Source organism: Hyperolius riggenbachi, chromosome 9 (genome assembly GCF_040937935.1).
Source record: "Hyperolius riggenbachi isolate aHypRig1 chromosome 9, aHypRig1.pri, whole genome shotgun sequence".
Lineage (NCBI taxonomy): Eukaryota > Metazoa > Chordata > Amphibia > Anura > Hyperoliidae > Hyperolius > Hyperolius riggenbachi.
The window spans coordinates 31,970,890-31,992,015 of record NC_090654.1 but is presented as its reverse complement, the minus strand read 5'-3'; the positions used below and the strand labels follow the sequence as shown (position 1 = coordinate 31,992,015).

General features: G+C 41.6%; 1 long non-coding RNA gene across 1 annotated transcript in view; it reads right to left on the bottom strand.

The window, feature by feature from the left end:
• Nucleotides 1-695: 695 nt before the first annotated feature.
• LOC137532162 (uncharacterized) overlaps nucleotides 696-21,126 on the bottom strand; it is a 243,484-nt gene continuing 223,053 nt past the window's right edge. The window contains exon 5 of the long non-coding RNA XR_011023871.1: nucleotides 696-773. This is a non-coding gene — a long non-coding RNA (uncharacterized lncRNA). The remainder of the gene's footprint in view (nucleotides 774-21,126) is intronic.

Here is a 21,126-nt window from a genome sequence, read left to right as displayed (position 1 = left end):
CTGTGATACAATGACAGCAGCCATGTTGTTTGTAAACATTACACTGAGGCAGGCTTATCTGCATCTTCAGCACTCAGCCTGTGAATAAAACCTAATCCCCCCTCCTCCTCCCTCCACGCCTCTGCCTCTGAAATCAATGGCTAGTAATACCTCCTCCTCCTCCTGTCCAGACTGAGCTCCCATGAGCCTTTGCTACTGTCTGAAAATGCCTTGGCTCTCTGAAAACCTGTGGGCGTGGCTTGTTTAGTTTATAGGGAATTAGAGTATTAAAACAAAAACAAAAAAGTATTTGGCTTGAGGAATGCCCTATAAACAATAGGAAAGGAACACAATTAAGCAATGAGTAAAAGTTCATCTCGGATCCACTTTAACTCATAAGGCAACCATTAGAGGAAATATTATAGGTAAGGTTTCCCAGATTAAACCCCACAGTTTATAATGTTCTGTCCCATAGACTTCACTGTCTGGTTCTTTACAATGTCCAAGCAGGCGGAGAAGGCTATAACTTGGACCCGAGCCCAATATTACAAGAAAGCAAATAAACTGGACACTTGGTTAGCTAAGAAATTGAGGCAGAGAAAAGGATGAGAAATGCTGGCACTACTGTAAACTGCTTGTTTATTCATAACACATGGTGCAACATTGTGGATTCAATTGTATGCATATTGAGACATAACATACCGGTTTGCTGGTAAAGCTGTGCGGTGGGTGCTGGGGGATAAGAGCCTTACGGCAGATGCGCTTCTACGGAGGCTGCGGAGGGCGGCTGTTTGCTGTCAGAAATTGAGGCATCAGCAAAAGATTAACGCCATTCTCCTGATCAGCTCCCAAGATGACACGATCACTAGCATTCCGCAAAACATACATGATATTTTTGGTGATACTACTCCATGTTGTATGATAGAAGCAATACCTTGACCACTCAGCAATTACAAACCTTCCTGTCCCAACTACGTCTTCCTAAACTTACCGAGGATGCCAGGAAAGGCATAAGCAGATTAGTCAAGAGGAAGTAGCCTCAAGCAATTAAGAAACTTAAGAGGGGTAAAGCCCTTGAACCCGACGGTTTGTTGGCTATTTATTATAAAAAGCTAGCAGGCCTCCTCATTCCACATTTAACTAGCTACTATAATCATATTAGAGGGTGTAATGAACCACCTGAGGAGTTCCTATCGGCATATATCACCCTTATCCCAAAACCAGGAAAGGGCCCACTTAATTACAAGAACTATAGACCCATTTCCCTAATTAATCTTGATTATAAGATATATACTGCTATCCTGGCCTCTAAGATAAATCTGGTTCTTCCTGCCTTTAGTTGCTAAGGAACAAGTTGGTTTAATGTCGTACTGACAGGCATCTGATAGCATCAGGAAAAATGTAGTGCTTAAACAGTACGCCAATATGTCCAAGAAGCCTCTCACTCTTCTCACCATAGACATGGAGAAGGACTTTGACAGCCTTACATGGGACTATATGTTGGCGGTTTTTACTCAGGTGGGTGTTTCTGGCCTATCTTACTATATTGAAGCAGCTTTACTCCTCTCCCTTAGCTACTTTAAAAATCTTGGGTTTTCAGTCTAGACCTATGAACATGAAAAGGGGGAGTCATCCGGGGTGCACATTGTCACCGGACCCTTTTGCCCTGGCAGTGGAGCCCCTGGCGGAGTCCATCAGAAGACATGTTGCTATACATGGGAACAAAATTGGTAACTTGGAATCTAAGTGTAATCTTTTTGCTGATGATATTATTATGACCCTCACGCAGCCGCAGCTATTAATCCCGAACCTGCTCTTGCTCTTGAGGCTTTTTGGCAATCTATCAGGTCTTCAAATTAATATTGAAAAATCTGAACTTATACGCTGTAATATATCTCTCGCTGCAGCCCACTGAATGGCGTCCATGTAAATATTTACCTTTCAGGCTCCAGCGCAGGCGCAGTAGCGGCTCTCCGCTCGGGAATTGGCAGAAATAGCCGATCCCAGTTGGGTCCGTTGTACTACGCAGGCACAATTCTCCTGCACCTGCGCAGTAGAGCGGACCCGACTGAGATTGGCTATTTCTGCCTATTTCCGAGCAGAGAGAGCCACAACAGCGCCCCTGCTGGAACGGGGAAAGGTAAATATTGCACAGCTTGATAAATTCTCAGCTGTGCTTTTCATGGGCAGCAGCGAGACCGCCGTGGGATGGAGGAGGACAGGGAAAGCCTCGATAGGATCCAGAGGCTTCCCCCTACGGAGGTGAGTACCCCCCAGGGGAACTTTTTTAAAGAGTCTCTTTAAGCCCAGTGACGTATATAATCTGCAAAGGCACATTCATCAGTTTATATAGGCGTACAAAAAGCCTTGGATTGCCAGGAAAGTAATGCAGTGGCACAAAGCAGATGGGGGGATTTGAGTTCCTAATATTTTTCATTATTATAGAGCCTTACAGCTGGTCAGCTTTCACTGGTATACGCAAACTTTCACAGGCCACTCTGGGTGGATCTAGATGATAAAATTCTAGCTCCTCATGGAAGGTGATTTTGTGGGCATCCGACAAATTCTGTAATTTCATTAAAGCGGATCCGAGATGAAAAACTAACTATAACAAGTAACTTGTCTATATATCTTATCTAAGGTTTAGATGGTTTACACAGCAAATCTAGCTGCAAACAGCTTTAATAGAATAGGATTATTTATTCCTGTGATACAATGACAGCAGCCATGTTGTTTGTAAACATTACAGAGGCAGGCTTGTCTGCAGCTTGAGAAAAATAAAAATAACCCACCCCCCCCTCCTCCTCTCTGCCTCTGAAATCTCTGGCTAGTAATACCTCTCCCTCCTTCTGCCCAGACTGAGCTCCCATGAGCCCTTGCTACTGCCAAGGCTCTCTGAAAACTTGTGGGCCTGGATTTTTTAGTTTATAGGGAATTAGAGTATTAAAACAGAAACAAAAAAGTATTTGGCTTGAGGAATGCCCTATAAACAATAGGAAAGGAACACAATTACGCAATGTGTAAAAGTTCACCTCGGATCCACTTTAAGAAGATTTCTCAGATCACCTGTCATACTCTCAAGCTGTGGCATCAGACTAGATTCATATATGCCCTCCAGTCTACCCCCCTCCCCACTTACAGAGTTATTTACAAATCCTGACTTTCCAGCTGGTAATAATCAGGTGTTTTTTATGTGGTGGAAAAATAGAAACATCCTCACTCTACAAAACCTACTCATACGGGGGAAATTGCAAACACAATCAGTGTTTACTCTCAACTACCATCCCCCGCCGCTTACTGAGAAATTTAGATCTGTTCAGATCTTCCATTTTCTTAAATTCCTCTCGCCAATTCAGGATCTGTGCCTATCTTCAGTGTTTGAACAGATATGCTGACAAGACCCATTGAGGAAAAGCTGCTTAATCTCATGGCTGTATGGTACTTTTAACCAACCCCCTGAAGGCCACAAGCTGACATATATGTCTAGGTGGGAGGAGGACTTAGATATTCAGATGTCAGATGCCCAATGTTTGGTTACTATAATGGAAGTTGGCAGACCACTGCGATGGAGGTCTCGACCAGGCTGCTCCATAGGACCTATAGGGTTCCAACTGTTGTTCACAGAGTGTACACTACCCACATAATTCAGGATATTGCTTTAGTGGGTGCTCACTCTTAGGTACCATGGTCCATACATGGTGGAAATGTTGTGTAGTCTCTCACGTTTGGCAAAAAACAGCTTAATTTCTCCCTAGGTTTTTTAAAACTACCATATACAAAGACCCTAAGGTATTTCTACTGGGCTTTAAACCTTAGAAATGGAAGCATGCCACTCACAAATTGATACAGCATATTGTAACCTCTGTCAAAATACATGTAGCTTCCTGGTGGAAGAAGTCTGGCCTCTTCTTTGATCAGATCTTGCACACTATTAATCTAAAAATGATTTATGAGAAAATTAATGCTCGTTTGACAGACACTGAACATCACATCACCAAAATTTGGCAACCTTACCTTGATGTGGCTGACAATGTAGACATGGGGCTTGATTCAGAAAAGGGTGCTAAGTGTTAGCACACCAGTGAAAAGCCACTTTGCATGTGCTAACATGCTTTGCACGTGCTAACTAGGGTGCTAGGTAGTTAGCACATGCAAACTACTTAGCACCGTAGTTAGCACATGTAAACTACTTAGCACCGTAGTCAGCACATGCAAACTTAGCTTCCTAGTTAGCATGTGCAAACTACTTAGCACCCTAGTTAGCACGGTGCTAAGTAGTAGTTTGCATGTGCTAACTACGCTGCTAAGTAGTTTGCATGTGCTAACTACGGTGCTAAGTTTGCATGTGCTAACTACGGTGCTGAGTAGTTTGCATGTGCTAACTACTTAGCACCCTAGTTAGCATGCCCAAAGCCTTTAGGCGTGCTAACTAGGTTAGCACCGTTTACTGAATCAGGCCCATGGCCTCAGTTACTAGCTTAAGAGCTTTTCAAAAACTTTTGTGTTTCTTTTTCATTTATTAAAGTGACTCTGTAACAAAAATTACAACGTTTTTTCTACCATCCTACAAGTTCCTAAACCTATTCTAATGTGTTCTGGCTTACTGTAGCTCTTTCTACTATAACCATCTCTGTAATAAATCAATGTATCTTTCCCCTGTCAGACTTGTCGGCCTGTGTCTGGAAGGCTGCCAAGTTCTTCAGTGTTGAACTGTTCCTCTATGCACACTCCAGTGTGTGTTTTATTTACATAAGCGAACAGCTTCTCTGCTATCTTATCAGTGATAGAAGAGAGCTGGATAAAAATCCTCCTCTGGAGGCTGTGAAAGGAGCTGGTCTGTCACATACTGAGGAATTAACGACATAGGTAGAGCTGTCTGCAGGAAGCCTGTAATGTTCAGTGCATGAGAGAAGCTGGGGACAGAAGGTAAACACACACAAGTGATCTCTTGAGATTCAGAAGTAAGGCTGTATACAGCCTGCTTGAGTATGGATGTATTTTCTATGTGTGGACATGCTGTACATCAACCTACTTCCTGTTTTGGTGGCCATTTTGTTTGTTTATAAACAAACTTTTTAAAACTGTTTTTGACTACTTTTAATGCGGCGGGGAGCGGTGAAATTGTGACAGAGGGTAATAGGAGATGTCCCCTAACTCCTAGGTTCTCAACATGCGGTACGCGTACCCCAGGGGGTACTTCTGATGGTTCCAGGGGGTACTTCGGCTTGATATAATTAACCAAGTATAACAAATTTAGAGTTTTAGAAAATGATAAATCCTATATAAACAACACCAAATTAGTATTATAGCTAATTAAAACCAATAGTAAATGCTTGATAATTGTTTAGAACCAATTATTATGTACTAGGATTAAAAATCTATTTGTCAAGGGGTACTTGAGATAATGTTTACTATACTTGGTGAGTACAGGGTTTTAAAAGGGGTACATACCAATAAAATGTTGAGAAACACTGCCCTAACACACTGGTATGTTTACTTTTGTGCGATTTTAACAATACAGATTCTCTTTAAAGACTGGTAGATATGTTGTGAGAACCTAAAATATAATCTTGCTCTCATTTATCTGCCCTCGAAATAAGAGATCACGTATACGAACCTTTTTTTTAACCATACCCCTTGTAAGATTGGGAGAAAGTACGTACATCTACTAAATAAGTTTTATCTTGGCTAATCTTGTTTCCTGGCTGGCAAGTGCTGACACTTTTTCTCTATGTTGTTCCTCACACTGATGTTGTTATGATTTTATATACATTGTTCTTATCGTTATGTCCCTGCTGCGGTACTTATAGTTGTTCTTATATGACTAATTTGAATTTTTGGAATGTTCATTTTTTTCTGCATTCAATAAAGCTCTTTTGAAACTAAAACATGTTATTTGCAAATTGCAATTATTTCTCAAGAAGAAACTCCCATGAGATGTCACTTCCACTCAGTGAATGAATATGCATTCAGGGGCATAACAATATACTCTGCAAGGGATGCAGCCGCAGGGGGGGGGGGGGGGGGGGCATAAGCCACAGGGGCCCTGTTCTGAGAGACTGAAAACTAAGGGCAGGCAAGGAGAGAAAAATCTGTCTGCTCTCTGCACAATTGTTCTAATGACTGCATCTGCTCAGCCACTGATATGGAACCATACAAAGCTTTGCAGACAAAGATTTGTAGACAGTCCCTGTTCAGTGTTTACCCGGGTCTTGTGTACAGGGCTGTTCTACCCCCAGCATTTCTACCCCTCCCCAAGTGCTGTGTCCTGAAGCATGTAGTGATGCTTGAGGAGTCTGGGCACGGAGAAAAAAAGCTTTCTATTCTCTGCACAATTGTTCTAATGACTGCATCTACTCAGCCACTGATAATGAATCATACAATGTTTTGTAGACAAAAAACTTAGAGGGGGGCCCATCCAAAGTTTTGTAGGGGGGCCCAGTGATTTCTAGTTTAGCAGCTGTATGGATTATTCCACTCTTTACATTAAGGAATGACTTGGATATTGTTAGGAATGGTTCATATATTGGCTCACACAGCAGTAGTGATACATCATGGGATTTCCTTCTGTTTCATTTAAAGCTGAATTATTTCAAAAACTTTCTGTCTGAAGAAGGCACATTGATATATAACAAGACTGAAGAGAATCTCAATAGTCACTTTTTATGGATGGATGAAAGGAATTCTACCAGACAAGAAATATATAATCAAATTAAGGTAGACCATGACACTGGCAGTAGAATTTATCCTGCAAGTACAATCACAATGATCAGGTGATTCATTTTCACTTCTCAGATTGGGTGGTCCCAATTACTCTTGTGACATCATGACATAATCACAACCAGCCAATCAGAGAAGTCTAAATCAAAAACCCAACAATTGGCCATGATTAGCCTTGCAAGAGAACTAGATACCTACAAGTAGGAGAACTGATCATGTCTATTAGTAAGTAATTGATTTTCCTAATGTTTGTATTTCCGATAATATATAAAAGTTAGGGAAAGGTTACACACTTAAATATATCAAAAATAAATTATATTGTCAACAATAGAAAATAGGAGCAGAGATTCCAGATTGGTACAACATTGGTGGATGGCTGAGCAACATTTACAGGCAGCTGTACACACACCAGACTCTTGACCTAGGTGGCACCAAAGGATCGTCTGAACCAGGGATTGTCTAGCGTGTGTTGGAGATATAATTCCTCATCTTCCTTGAAACACTAAACATAAACATTTTGGCTAGAGGACTACAGGCTTACACCCCCTAGTGACCAGGCCATTTTTTACAACTCTGCACTGTGCAGCTTTAACAGTTCGCTACATGGACATTTAAAAAAATAATAATTTTATTGTTTTTTTTTAAAATAAAAATGTGTATTTTATTTAAATTATCCCCCCCCTCCCCCCCCCCCCCCCCCCGGAATTCCAACCAGTGCAATCACCTCTCATAGGAATAAGCCTATGAGAGGGATCGCATTGTGAGCCTCTCCTGGGGACAGATCAGTGACAGAGCTGTCCACCATACAGAGTTGCCCTAGATCGCAGCACTGTACAAGTTATTCCGGCGGTTTTTTTTTTTTATTTTTTTTAATTTTTTGTTTTGTTTTTTTTACAGCATGCCAGCTCCAATCGCAGCTGGCATACTGTTTACAGAGCGGAGCTCCGGATCTCCACCCCCAGGACTTATCTCTGCCCTCCAGGACTTGACCCCAATTGGCCGCAGAGTGGTTAACTGAGAATAGAAATTTGTAAGTAAAGCTTAAAGAGAATCTGTATTGTTAAAATCGCTCAAAAGTAAACATAACAGTGCGTTAGGGGACATCTCCTATTACCCTCTGTCACAATTTCGCCACTCCCCGCCGCATTAAAAGTGGTTAAAAACAGTTTTAAAAAGTTTGTTTATAAACAAACAAAATGGCCACCAAAACAGGAAGTAGGTTGATGTACAGCATGTCCACACATAGAAAAATACATCCATACACAAGCAGGCTGTATACAGCATTCCTTTTGAATCTCAAAAGATCATTTGTGTGTTTCTTCCCCCCTTCAGCTCTCATGCACTGAAGTTTCAGGCTGCTCCTTTCTTCCTGCAAACAGCTTTGCCCTTGTCTGTAATTCTTCAGTATGTGAAAGCCCAGCCAGCTCAGAGGATGATTTATCCAGCTTGTAAAAGATAAGAGAGAAGCTGCTCTAATCTAAATAATACACAGGCAGTGTGCAGAGAGGGGGGAGTTTATAGCAGAACCACAACACTGAAGAACTTGGCAGCCTTCCAGACACAGGCTGACAAGTCTGACAGGGGAAAGATACATTGATTTATTACAGAGGCAGTGATAGTATAAAGTGCTGCAGTGAGCCAGAACACATTAGAATAGCTTTTGGAACTTGTAGGATGATAAAAAACAGGATGCAATTTTTGTTACGGAGTCTCTTTAAGACCCCTTTTACACAAGCAGACTGTTACATAGTTACATAGTTATTTTGGTTGAAAAAAGACATACGTCCATCGAGTTCAACCAGAGAACAAAGTACAACACCAGCCTGCTCCCTCACATATCCCTGTTGATCCAGAGGAAGGCGAAAAAACCCTTACAAGGCATGGTCCAATTAGCCCCTAAAGGGAAAAATTGCTTCCCGACTCCAGATGGCAATCAGATAAAATCATTAGATCAACATCATTAGGCATTACCTAGTAATTGTAGCCATGGATGTCTTTCAATGCAAGGAAAGCATCTAAATCCCCTTTAAATGCAGGTATAGAGTTTGCCATAACGACTTCCTGTGGCAATGCATTCCACATCTTAATCACTCTTACTGTAAAGAACCCTTTCCTAAATAAATGGCTAAAACGTTTTTCCTCCATGCGCAGATCATGTCCTCTAGTCCTTTGAGAAGGCCTAGGGACAAAAAGCTCATCCGCCAAGCTATTATATTGCCCTCTGATGTATTTATACATGTTAATTAGATCCCCTCTAAGGGGTCTTTTCTCTAGACTAAATAAACCCAGTTTATCTAACCTTTCTTGATAAGTGAGACCTTCCATCCCACGTATCAATTTTGTTGCTCGTCTCTGCACCTGCTCTAAAACTGCAATATCTTTTTTGTAATGTGGTGCCCAGAACTGAATTCCATATTCCAGATGTGGCCTTACTAGAGAGTTAAACAGGGGCAATATTATGCTAGCATCTTGAGTTTTTATTTCCCTTTTAATGCATCCCAAAATTTTGTTAGCTTTAGCTGCAGCTGCTTGGCATTGTGTACGATTATTTAACTTGTTGTCGATGAGTACTCCCAAGTCCTTCTCCAAGTTTAATGTCCCCAACTGTATCCCATTTATTTTGTATGGTGCTAGACCATTGGTACGACTAAAATGCATGACTTTACATTTGTCAACATTGAACTTCATCTGCCATGTATGTGCTCATATAGCCATCCTACCCAGATCCTGTTGCAATATGACACTATCTTCCTGAGAGTTGATGATTCTGCACAATTTTGTATCATCTGCAAAAATAGCAACATTGCTCACTACTGCATCTACTAGGTCATTAATAAATAGACTGTGTCGCCCCACATTACACTTCCTGACCACAACCCAGCTGCACACTTAAAGGGATACTAAGGCCTAAGCAAAAAAAAAAAATCGAATCTTCCTGTCCCCCAGCCACCAACTGCTTTAGTTTTCGTCCGACGGGCGTACTGCGCAGGCCTGGCCACGCGTCTGCTTGTGCCAGGTTTCCATCCGCAATAGCGCCCTGCGCAGGCACGGGACGCTATTGCGGATAGAAAGCTATGCATGGCCAGGCTTGTTGGCGAAGTGATAGCAGCTGGCGGCGTGGGACAGGAGGATCGGAGAGGGACTGCAAGGGCATGGGACGGCTGCAGGAGGCTGGTAGAAGCCCCAGGTGAATAAAACTGATTTTTTTTTCTAGGCTTAAGTGCCTCTTTAATGGTATACCCTGTTGCACGATCACCGCAACGCTCGGGTGCAAAAAGGGCCTAAAGTGAAAACATACGGTATAAAGTAAAAATTGCGGAAACATTTTTTTCTAATACTTACATGTACTACATGTAAACCTTATAAGTGTAAGGTTTACATGTATGTACAGGCATACATAAAAGATATGGATTTGTCCCAGCCTAAAATTACTTTTTTTCCTATGTTCACTTGTAGTAGGTAGTAAAATGGGCTAGTCTATTTGCTCATGGGGAATGCTAAGGAATTACCTTATTTTCAAAAGCATTCCATGGACAGCACAGGCACAGTTATGCCTGTCAGCATCTTTGTGTAGATCCTTTTCATAAAGAACTTTTCCAAGGAATAAATAAATGCTGAGAATCCCTCCATGAGGAGATGGACTAATGCAAGCCTATCAGATCTGTTAGATTTTTACTGCCTACTATAAGTGACGACATAGAAAAAAAAGTTATTAATAGTGCATTTAAGTCAGGGGCAAATGTACATTTAAAATGTATGCACAAACATGTATTGTAAATTTTACAGCTTTTTGTGATAGTAGTCCTTTAAAGAAAATCTGTAACATCAAAACGTCCCCTGGGGGGTACTCACCTCGGGTGGGGGAAGCCTCAGGATCCTAATGAGGCTTCCCACGCCGTCTTCCGTCCCTCGGGGGTCTCGCTGCAGCCCTCCGTACAGCGGTGACGTCAATATTTACCTTCCCGGCTCCTGCGCAGGCTCTCTGACGGCTGAGATCGGGTACTTCCGTCTACTTCCAAGCCGAAAGCAGCCACAGCGCCCCCGCTGGAGCCAGCAAAGGTAAATATTGAATTGACAGTCGGGAATGTCGCCGGCTGTTCGGAGGGCTGCAGCGAGACCCCCGTGGGACAGAGGACGGCGTGGGAAGCCTCATTAGGATCCCGAGGCTTCCACCACCCGAGGTGAGTAACCCCCAGGGCAGGTTTTTGATGTTACAGTGTCTCTTGAAAGAATATTTTAGTATAAAACATATTTTCAACATATAGGCCTCGATTCATCATTGTCTTTGAGATAACTTTTTCCAGTTTGTTAAATTACCGAATTCGAAGTTTAGCGATTTCTAGTTGTATTCATCAAGGTTTTTCGGCATTCGGTGTGAATTCGATAACAATTCGGTAAACATTCGGTAACGTGTCGATATTTCCATTTTACAGTGGTAATTTAACACAAGGCCATAGGATTCCCATGGAATTGTGGGTAAAAGGCAGTCCTTTGAGCACTACGTAGCAACATTCTGAATAGGGTGTAACACCTGGACCAGGATTCTGTAAGTGGTTGGGACAATCCCACAATTTGATAGGAGCCTTTTCTAAAAAATTATAGTGCAGCTAGCAAAATTAGTTAACCCTGGCACTGCCTGTGTTCTCTTACAAGATGATTCAAGAGAAATGCAGATGTCGTGTTATAGCAAATAAATCTATTCTCTTACAAATGTATATGGTTGCAGACCTTATTCTTGCCCTTCTGCGCCTTTGAATCACTCTCAGCTGATATATAATCACTTCAAATGGGTCCATCTTCTCTGTCAGCAATGATCTGACAGGAATAACGACAGAGCAGTGCAGGAGATAACTAATCCTAAATGTAACGCTAAACCACGCCCACTTTCTTTTTCATGAATTGCACTCTCTTCCGTTTTAGCGAATCGTTACCGAATTGTTAACGAATGTTCGCTGACAGCTGTAGATAACTTTGATGAATCCTGAAATGAAGTTAACAAATTTGGTATTTTACCAAACTGTTGTTAACAAATTTGCTAAGTGTTGATGAATCGAGGCCATAGACTTTTAACTTCTTCCCAACTGCTGCTACGCATATCTACGCCCCTGAAAACCTCCCTCAGCTACTTGAGTACTGCGCTAGTTGAAATCTACATCCTGCAGATGGCTGCGCACTCTGAAAGAACATAGATTTCTGGGCTTGTAGAGAAAACAAAAAACAATAGGAGACCGGGAGCCCACTCTGGTGTATTATCGTTATTACTCTGGGCGAGGTCTGTATGAAGTAAGAAATATACTCACAAAGCAGGGTCGCAAACGAGAAGCAACCACTCTATGTCAGCATGTGGAGAAGAACCGTCTCCACTCGGCCTTGTAGTTGTTGGGTGATGGTCCCTGCTCCTTAAAATGAACCACCCGGGGGTGGTTGCGTCCCCAAACACGGGGGATAAAAGTGGATAGTAGGGTAATAGGAGGCCCCCAGATTGATCAGGTATGTAATGTTGAAGGTAATGTATCTCTTAGCGTAAATAGATAGCAGCATAAAAAGGTAAAAAATAAAATTAAAAATAAGGATAAGCTGGTCCTACCTTAAAGGGACTCCGAGCTCATCTAAAAAATAAAAGTTGTACTCACCTGGGGCTTTCTCCAGCCCAGTGCTGGTCGGGAGGTCCCACGCCGGCGTCCTGGCTCCTCTCCTTCTCCCCGCTCCGGAATGGCTGACAGGCCGCAGCCCGGGCGACACTCTCCCGAGTGTCGGGCTGCTCCTTCCACGTATGACGCGGATTACGTCACACGCCGGCCGCCTCGCGTCATCACGGCGGCCGGCGTGAAAGTACTGCACATGCGCGATTAAAGCGCGCATGCGCAGTACTTTCACGCCTGCCGCCGTGATGACGCGAGGCGGCCGGCGTGTGACGTAATCCGCGTCATATGCGGAAGGAGCAGCCCGACACTCGGGAGAGTGTCGCCCGGGCTGCGGCCTGTCAGCCATTCCGGAGCGGGGAGAAGGAGAGGAGCCAGGACGCCGGCGTGGGACCTCCCGACCAGCACTGGGCTGGAGAAAGCCCCAGGTGAGTACAACTTTCATTTTTTTGATGAGCTCGGAGTCACTTTAATAATTCAGTAGGCTTTGTAAAACAATGGACATTTATTGAGCTCTAAAAATGAAACGCGTTTCACGGCCTAAGCGGCTTCCTCAGGTCGAATGCAGTGCCCACTGTGCGCCCCACTGCTCACATTGATGGACAAGGTCAGGCGTCAAAGAAAGATGCTCCCGACCGGCGCACAGAGCTCTGCCATCATAGAGAGGGGACTGCGGCGATGCAAAAATGTCGCGACCAGCATGTATGTGTGGCGATTTGTCGGTTAGCACAGTTTTGTTGTGCCAGCAGTCTTTGGTCCTTAAGGGGCCAGAGACTGCTGGTACGCAAGGGGTTAAAAACCAGGGGGGTACATAAGCATATTTGTTTGTTTACCTCGCTGCGGCGATCGCTGGATCCTAGCCGGGTAATGTATAAGCGGACTGATCGGGGGGGATTCTGGGCAATGGGGGGGCACCTATTCTAGCTAGCCTAGTGCTAGCTAATATGTATTGATTGCATTTAATCTAATAGTTTTATAGCGGGGGACTAAGAGCCTATAAAACCTCTGGAGCTGCATAATGCTCAGGAGGTTAAGCAATAACCCCCCATGCAGGATATAAAATAACTCAGCCTAATTTAAATAGGCATCCCCAGGTGTCAATCATCAGTAATCATAAGATATCCTGCAAAACAGGCCTGAGTTAAATTAAAAAAGCTTGTCGGAGCGGGTGCTTCTGATATGACCCCTCCACCTATTAATAAACAAGATTTAATTAAATCCAGGATGGGTTTGTAAGATCGTTAATGATCATCGATGATCTGTTGCCAGGGATGGAGTCTATGCGCAACGCAGCAGCGATCTGCATATTTAAGGCTCTCCTCTATAATTCACCTGTGTACAGGTTACAGGTACAGTTTGACAGGTGATACGCCCAGCGAATGGAACAGAGCTTAAAAATCTTTTTTTTTATGGGCCCTGTTGTAGCGGGGAAGATTATTGGTGTCACTTATGCAGCCTCCTGAGGGTATAATCAGCGATGTACACTCACAGTTACATCATCTCTTGAATGTGTCAAGCACTCACGAATTAGGACAGTGAGGCAGTATATATAGAGGGAGGAAGCTTACTTGCTGCACTGTATGGATTCACTGCTCACTGCTCAACTGCAACACAAGAATAGGTAAGTCTCCGCTGCTTTTACTTATCCGCACTGCCACTCCACCGCTCCCACGCCACCACCAAGCTTCACTGGTTGGTTGTGTGTGGATGCTGCATCCTAGAAACATAACAGATTTCATGATCTGTAATGCTTGCTGAATGCCCCATGGAGTTTTCATTTTTTTATTCTATTGTTTTTATTGATTTTTTTTTGTATCATGTAAATGTTTTTTTTCATATCAATATGAGGTTTGAACTGAAATTTTTGTCAAAAAGATTAGATGTTTCTAGTTTGGTTGCTTCTAAGTTCGAAATTTATCCCAGTTTTAATTTGAACTTGTCTTAAAATCTCAAACCCATATAATTATTTTATTATTATTAATATTATTATTATTGAGGTAGTTGTTGTCATGGCAGTTGTTCAGTGCCACCTTTTGAAGAGGAACTCCAGTGAAAATAATGCAATAAAAAAAAGTGCTTAATTTTTACAATAATGATGTATAAATGTGATGTAGCTGCTGCATGCTGTTTTGGCAGTTGGAAACAGCTGTAAACAGCTATTTCCCACAATGCAACAAGGTTCACAGACAGGAAACTGCCAGGAGTACCTCGGTACTCAGAGCTTCTTGTGGGAGGGGTTTCACCACAATATCAGTCATACAGCGCCCCCTGATGGTCTGTTTGTGAAAAGGAATAGATTTCTCATGTAAAAGGGGGTATCAGCTACTGATTTGGATAAAGTTCAATTCTTAGTCGGAGTTTCTCTTTAAGGTTTCAAAAATTCAAGCTTCGCTGTACATTTTCATACCTTTCTATTGTATTATTTCATTACTGCTATCATGTTATTTTATTTTTTTATGGAAGAGGCAAAACATGTTTTTTTTTTTCATGTTGTGTCACAAGCTCAATGCCGTTAGCAATTTGTGTCTTATAATAATGGATTTTGACTAGTATAGCACTATTATTATCTCTGTCAAAAATACAGAATTTTTTGTTTTTTTCATGCTGTTTTTATTAGTGGCTACTTGGTTATCCCTCTTGCTGTTGTCGAATTAGGTTTCATGGTTTGAATTTCATCACAGTCCACATAGAGTTTGGATGTTCTCCTAGTGTCTGCATGGGTTTTCCCCAAGTACTCTGATTACCTCCCACTCCCTAAAAAATATAGGCTATATTAACTGGCCATAAAGTGAGGCATGGACATTAAATTGTGAGGATTAAGTGTCAGCGTTCTATAAATGTGTAGTAATAATTGGTTTGTGTTTCTAAATTAAAACCTATTATTATTCTCATGGTCATAAGAAATAACAGTATGGGAAACAGTATTATATCCTTACTTGAATTATTTATTGCACTTCACTAAATTATAGACCACCAGAAGAATTTAAAGGGAGCCTAAATTGAGAGGGATATGGAGGCTGCCATATTTATTTCTTTTTAAAGGGAACCTTAACTGTGAGAGATATGGATGTTTCCTTTTAAACAATACCAGTTGCTTGTCAGTCCTGCTGATCTCTTTGGCTGCAGTAGTAGCTGAATCGCAACCCTGAAACAAGCATGCAGCTAATCCAGTCTGACTTCAGTCAGAGCACCTGATCTGCATGTTTGTTCCGGAGCTGTGGCTGAAAGTATTAGAGACACCGGATCAGCAGGAGAGACAGGCAAGTGGTATTATTTTAAAAGGAAAAATCCATATCCTTCTCAGTTTAGGTTCCCTTTAAGCAATACCAGTTGCCTGGCAGCCCTGCTGATCCTCTGCCTCTAATACTTTTAGCCATAGACCCTGAACAAGCATGCAGCAGATCAGGTGTTTCTGACATTATTGTCTTATCTGACAAGATTAGCTGTATGTTTGTTTCTGGTGTGATTCAGACACTACTGCAGTCAAATAGATCAGCAGGGCTGCCAGGTAACTGGTATCATTTAAAAATAAATATGGCAGCCTCCATATACATCTCGCTTCAGGTTCTGTGTCAATGCCAGTGGATAACATTTACATTTTGTGGATCTTAAATCTAGCTATGGTCTATCTGCATTCCCTTTGCCATCCCTTGAACACTATTCCTCTATGGTATATACTATTAGTCTATGGGATAGTCAAGACCAGAAGTTGAAAAGTTTCAGCCCGAGACTGCCAAATGTATTTTTAGACATGATATTTTTTCTATCCTGAAAACCCAAGAATTTTAAACATAGATATACCATTATTCCTTCATAATTATTGACTGTGCCTTGTCTGAAAGATTTGACTCTGTATATTATCGTCTCTCAAATTCCATCTTTGTAGTACGCAGCACAACATTTCAGTTTGTCAAAAAAATATTATTTTTTTGTCTAGTCCAGAAATTTTGAGCATAATACAAAAGGCTTTACTCCTCACTTTTTTTAACCACCTTAGCGGTATGGACGAGCTCAGCTCGTCCATTACCGCCAGAGGGTGCCGCTCAGGCCCTGCTGGGCCGATTTACATGAAATAAAGAGCAGCACACGCAGCCGGCACTTTGCCAGCCGCGTGTGCTGCCCGATCGCCGCCGCTCTGCGGCGATCCGCCGCGAGCAGCGGCGAAAGAGGGTCCCCCCAGCCGCCTGAGCCCTGCGCAGCCGGAACAAATAGTTCCGGCCAGCGCTAAGGGCTGGATCGGAGGCGGCAGACGTCAGGACGTCGGCTGACGTCCATGACGTCACTCCGCTCGTCGCTATGGCGACGATCTAAGCAAAACAAGGAAGGCCGCTCATTGCGGCCTTCCTTGTTTATTCTGGGCGCCGGAGGCGATCAGAAGAACGCCTCCGGAGCGCCATCTAGTGGGCTTTCATGCAGCCAACTTTCAGTTGGCTGCATGAAATATTTTTTTTTTTATTTAAAAAAAACCCTCATGCAGCTGCCCTGGCGATCTTAATAGAACGCCAGGGTGGTTAATTGAAATCCAAGAACATGGACATGTTTGCCACAAATATGGTCTTTATATATATTAGGTCATCATCGGCCACAATCCCCACTGCATCACTTCTTTAACTACTTTTACACCAACCAACTCATGCTCCACATACTTCATTCTGTACCTCCTCTCTTAATATCCTCAAATTCATGTAAACCTCCCTTAATTTTTTGATATTCGATAACTTGTCTTAGACCTCCTTCCATAACTTCTCCCATACTTCCTTCCATGTCTCCCCAACTTTTCCTTCTATTACTCTCACCAACACCTCCTTCTATTACTCCCCCAACATCTGCTTCCATGACTCCGCCCAAAATCTCCTTCTATGACTCCCCCAACATCTCCTTCCATAACTATTCCAACATCTTCTTCCATGACACCCCCAACATCTGCTTCCATGTCTCCCCATCTACTTCCATGACTCCCCGACATCTCCTTCCATGACTCCCCCCGGACATCTCCTCATGGAGAACAAAAGAAACTGGTAGTTATCAGTCACCATGCAAAGAATTAGAGACCTCGTCAGCTTACCTTACCTTACCAGGTGGAAGAGCAAATGTTGGCTTTATTTTTAATATTCCATGTTAAACAATTAATATTATTCTTGGCATTTTATTTTACTAGCCGTAGCATTAATTACAATAGATTATACAAAAATGTACTCAAAAATAAATATATGTATAGACTCCTTTCAAGTTCTAAACCTCCTTCATATCATAATTTACATATGCTTCAAAACTTCTCCGATACCTCCTTCCATAATTTCTCCTACAATGTATTCTAAAATGTCTCAGATGCCTCCTTCTTATTCCATAATTTTATAAACCATTTACTATAACTTATACATAAATTCCTTATATGACCTTGAGAACCTCTTCTCTACTTTCACCCTACTTCAGCAGAGGTGGTCTTCTTCATGGGTTTTATCATGACTCACCTACACCTCCTTCCATTTACATTCCTAGGGCTTTCGATAAATTGCGCCATACTTCTTTCTGTACACCTTTTCAAAACGTACCTGACACATTTGTCATAACTCTTTGATTCCTCCCATATTCCCCATGGCATCTTTTTCTTGACTTGTAGATCTTCCATCACTTCCCTTTCCTTATATGTATTCATAACGTCTATAGATTATTTGATAGGACTTTCTACATGTCCTCCTAAACTTTCTCATAGACAATCATTTATAACTTATCCTACACTTTTTATAGTTACTACAATTTTAAAACATAAGCTCCTCGTTCATTAACATACCTGTCCACATAACTTACCATACCACTATGAGTTCCAATATTTCCGCTACTTCTTTCACTCCTGCATTTACAGCTCTTCTTACATGGTTGTTCACTATTTACCTTTCTTCTTTATACCTTCTGCCATAAATGTCTCTCACATTTCATTTCAAAACCTTCTACGCTTCTTCAAGGGGTTGATACTCTATAAACTTCCTTATAGTGTATCAGAGGTGACATGATGAGATAAACATCACATAGCAAGCAATGTTGAATATCATTGAACCAAACTGCACATGAGATAAATCTCCTGTTAGCAAAAGGGAATCGAGCATCCAATTACGTGCAGTACGCATTATTTCTTGAGGTGGCTCTAAACTCAAAACTTCCTTTCTGCTCAAAAGATTACCACAGCATGATAACCTTTAGAGGAAAAAAATTCATTGCTATTTACGGAAATCCTAAAAAAAAATATATATATATATATATATATATATATATATATATATATATATATGTATATATATATATATAAATCAAAAAAATCCTGAAATTTTAACTGGATTAACTTTCAGAGAGCACAAAAACTGTTAAGACACTGTGCTTTAATTCACAGCTACTGATAAGGCTAATTACACTCTGATGTAGCTAAACAAACACACACAGCTCAGTGCAGTGGATTTCTACAGCATTTATTTGTGGAATGAAAACTTTTCATTGTGTGCTGTGACACATTCTCACTGAACAATGAACATTAGGGAATCAATAGCTATATAATCCCTAATCCCCTTCCTTATAAAACATATAGACTTCTTAGTATGATTTTTCCTCAACATCAAAATTATTTCATCTCCCTCCACTTATCCAGCTAGAACTCATTTATAACTGCAATGTCTCCTTTAATAACATCTAGCTCTCCTCCCAAAACTCCTTCTACACTTTAGTCAGCGACACATTTACATCTTCCAAAACTTTCACATCTCTTTCAATAATATGATTAGGCTCCCATCAAAACCCTCCAAAACCTTGTTCAATAACTTTTTTACAACTCCTCCTACACATTTCTCTGTATCGCTTCCTACAGCTGTCATGATTACTCTTCCACCTATTTCCATAAGTGGAGTTAATTGTTCATTACTACTACTTTACGTCTGCATAATTCCAGCACTCATTCTAAACCTTTACATACGATTTCTTCATAGCTTCACTAAATCACCTCCAAAACCTCTACAATGCACCCTGGAACTTCTCCTACATCTGCTTCCAGAAGGTCACTTGCCTCTTCTACATCCTATTGTATGTTTCTCAGCATCTCATCCTACTACCCCTTCTTCTATGACTCCTGCTGCACATATTTCCATTGCTTCTTCCATAAGTTCTTATTTTTCTAGCTCCTTCTGCTGCAACTCCCATCTTTCCTTGAATTCTCCCAAATATCTTTCAATATCCTTCTCATAGACTTAATTGTTTAATTCCTTCTTCCTTCCTACAATACATTCTATGATCTCTGCCTCTCCAGGCATAACGTCCCTGCAACTTCTTTGTAACTTCTTTTATTCCATCTTCCATAAATTCTACTGGTTTGCCCATAATGTCAACATCATCATCCATACCTCCTTCTTAAACTTCTTTCTTTGCATAATTCCTCTTTCACTGTCTTCCACAAGTGTTTCAACACTTCTAGGGGCAAATAAATAGGGGTTGCAGAGGTTGTGAACGCATCAGGGCCCTTGGGCCAGAGGGGCCCCAAAGGGCCCTCCCTCAACTTTAGCAATATCTCTCCATTCTTCCTGGGCTCCTAATAATCACTTCTATAGATACTTTGAATAGTGGTAATCATTAACACACTGTTCCCCATCCCCTTCTTGCACCTCTGACACTGTAGTTGTCCTTGGCAGGTTTTGGCGCGTCGTATCAATTGTCATGTATAGAGTGCTTGGTTGGCCCCAATGTAAAACTTGCATCGGGTCCCACAGCTCCTTAGCTACGCCACTGTACACTTCTCATAAATAACATTTAAAAGTTAGATTACAGTAAAGTGGACCCAAACTCTAGAACAGCACACAATGAAAAGTCTATGTTCCACATATAGTTACTAAAGAAATTCACAGCTCTGTGTTCTATGTTTGTTTAGGCAGATCACCCTGTCTAATTATTTCTTAACAGAAACTGTAAATAGACTGCAGGAGCTCTGCTGAGGCAGCTCTATCCATACAGTAAACACTGAGGCTGACCCTTTCAGTGCCTTCCGCGGAAGTGAAGCCTAGTAAAACTTCTGTTTTTGTTTTTTAGGATTTCTATACATTGTAATAAAGTTTTTTTCCCCCTAAAGGTTGTTATGCTGTGCCTAATCTTTTAGAGCAGAGAAGAAGTTCTGAGTTTAGTTCCATTTTCTATTCAACTAATTTGTCATTGAGCAATTTTTTCACGTAAAAATTTTCTGGACTCTTCACAGGTTTTAAAGAATAACATCAAAAATGTCTGACCTTATGGAAGCCATAGACAGCATCGTGGACATATACGAGAAGTATTCCCAACACCCATGTCCCGGTCATAACTTAAAACCTGCAGAAATGGAGCAGCTCATACAGGTGGAGCTGTCTGAGGCCATCAGAGTGAGTAAAAGTTTGAATAATTCACAGAGTGGAATGCAAAGACTATTATTTAGTTATTTAGTTCATATTATTGGTGAGATGTGGTGATGTCATGGTGTCAATGAAGCATTTTTCTAATGACTAATACAGCCTTGAAGTCGAAGTGTATGCCTACTTAAAGGATAGCCGAGGTGACATGTGACATGATGAGACAGAGATGTGTATGTACAGTGCCAAGCACACTCATAATTGTGCTGTGTTCCTTTTTTTCTTTCACTGCCTGAAAGAGTTAAACATCAGATATTTAAGTGGCTGTTCCAGTCAGGACCGGGTCAGACCACAGTGTGACCCTCACTGGTAAGAAATTACAATTATAAAACTTTCCTAGCAGAAAATGGCTTCTGAGATCAGGAAAGAGATAA